This window comes from Bos mutus, chromosome 7, assembly GCF_027580195.1.
Source record: "Bos mutus isolate GX-2022 chromosome 7, NWIPB_WYAK_1.1, whole genome shotgun sequence".
Taxonomy (NCBI): domain Eukaryota; kingdom Metazoa; phylum Chordata; class Mammalia; order Artiodactyla; family Bovidae; genus Bos; species Bos mutus.
Genome location: NC_091623.1, coordinates 44,623,813 through 44,626,115, shown reverse-complemented (window position 1 = coordinate 44,626,115; position 2,303 = coordinate 44,623,813). Strand labels below are relative to the sequence as shown.

The following is a 2,303-nucleotide window of genomic DNA, read 5'->3' as shown; positions in this document are numbered from 1 at the left end:
GCCTGGAGTGCTGTGATTCATGGGGTCGTAAAGAGTCGGACATGACTGAGTGACTGAACTGAACTGAATTGAATATTCTGTTTGGAAGCCCTAAACTAAGGCTCATCTACAGTTGCCTTTTTTTTTCCTATCTTTAACTTGTTTTAGTATTCAAGTGCTGGATCCTTCAAAGAATGAATTCGGGAGCTTTCCACCATTTTGACTGCCTGAATTAGAGTCATCTGATTTTAATGCATTAAATTGGGGGGATTATAATATTATACTTGTAATGTTCCTTTAAAAAAATGTACAATTTAACAGAATTATGAGGCAAACATCTGTGTCATGACCACCCACTTGAGACATAGAATATGGTGTTGTATGAAAGGAGAGAAGGTTAGCACTCCCTTTAACAAGGATGGAAGAGACCCTTGGGCCTGACAACATCCATATCGTTAAGGCATTGCCTCCTACTTCATGGCATCTAACCACTTTTTTATTGGACCTAATTAAACTTAAAAGTTTTTGCACAGCAAAAGAGAAGGAAATGGCAACCTACTCCAGTACTTTTGCCTGGAAAATCCCATGGACGGAGGAGCCTGGTGGGCTGCCGTCTATGGGGTCACACAGAGTCGGACACAACTGACGAGACTTAACAGCAAACTTAAAAGTTTTTGCACAGCAAAGGAAACCATAAACAAGATGAAAAGACAGCCCCCAGAAAGGGAGAAAATAATTGCAAATGAAACAACTGACAAAGGATTAATTTCCAAAATATATAAGCAGCTCATGCAGTTCAATATCAGAAAAACAAACAACCCAATCAAAGTGGGTAGAAGATCTAAACAGACTTTTCTCCAAAGAAGACATACAGATGGCTAATAAGCACATGAAAAAAATGCTCAGCATCACTTATTATTCAATTCAGTTCAGTTCAGTTCAGTCACTCAGTCGTGTCCGACTCTTTACGACCCTATGGATCACAGCACGCCAGGCCTCCCTGTCCATCACCATCTCCCGGAGTTCACTCAGACTCATGTCCATCGAGTCAGTGATGCCATCCAGCCATCTCATCCTCTGTCGTCCCCTTCTCCTCCTGCCCCCAATCCCTCCCAGCATCAGAGTCTTTTCCAATGAGTCAACTCTTCGCATGAGGTGGCCAAAGTACTGGAGTTTCAGCTTTAGCATCTTTCCTTCCAAAGAAATCCCAGGGCTGATCTCCTTCAGAATGGACTGGTTGGATCTCCTTGCAGTCCAAGGGACTCTCAAGAGTCTTCTCCAACACCACAGTTCAAAAGCATCAATTCTTCGGTGCTCAGCCTTCTTCACAGTCCAACTCTCACATCCATACATGACCACTGGAAAAACCATAGCCTTGATTAGACGGACCTTTGTTGGCAAAGTAATGTCTCTGCTTTTGAATATGCTATCTAGGTTGGTCATAACTTTCCTTCCAAGGAGTAAGTGTCTTTTAATTTCATGGCTGCAATCACCATCTGCAGTGATTTTGGAGCCCCAAAAAATAAAGTCTGACACTGTTTCCACTGTTTCCCCATCTATTTCCCATGAAGTGATGGGACCAGATGCCATGATCTTAGTTTTCTGAATGTTAAGCTTTAAGCCAACTTTTTCACTCTCCTCTTTCACTTTCATCAAGAGGCTTTTTAGTTCCTCTTCACTTTCTGCCATAAGGGTGGTGTCATCTGCATATCTGAGGTTATTGATATTTCTCCTGGCAATCTTGATTCCAGCTTGTGCTTCTTCCAGTCCAGCATTTCTTATGATGTACTCTGCATAGAAGTTAAATAAGCAGGGTGACAATATACAGCCTTGACGTACTCCTTTTCCTATTTGGAACCAGTCTGTTGTTCCATGTCCAGTTCTAACTGTTGCTTCCTGACCTGCATACAGATTTCTCAAGAAGCAGGTCAGGTGGTCTGGTATTCCCATCTCTTTCAGAATTTTCCACAGTTTATTGTGATCCACACAGTCAAAGGCTTTGGCATAGTAAATGCAAATCAAAACTACAATCAGGTATCACCTCACACCAGTCAGAACAGCCACCATCAAAAATCTATAAACAATACACGCTGGAGAGGATGTGGGGAAAAGGGAACCCTCTTGCACTGTTGGTAGGAATGTAAGTTGATACAGCCACTATAGAGAATAGTATGGAGATTTCTTTAAAAACTAAAAGTAAAACGACCACATGATCCAACAATCCCACAACTGAGCAAACTCCAAGAAAACCACCACTGAAAAAGACACATGCCCAGTGTTCATTGCAGCACTACTTACTGGAGCCAGGACGTGAAGCAACCTAG

General features: G+C 42.1%; 1 non-coding gene across 1 annotated transcript; it reads left to right on the top strand.

Annotated features, from left to right (window-relative positions):
* The first annotated feature begins 353 nt into the window (after positions 1 to 353).
* On the top strand, positions 354 to 479 carry LOC138988707 (U6atac minor spliceosomal RNA). Its single transcript, XR_011464972.1, has one exon. It is a non-coding gene; the product is annotated as a U6atac minor spliceosomal RNA (small nuclear RNA).
* Positions 480 to 2,303: the final 1,824 nt, after the last annotated feature.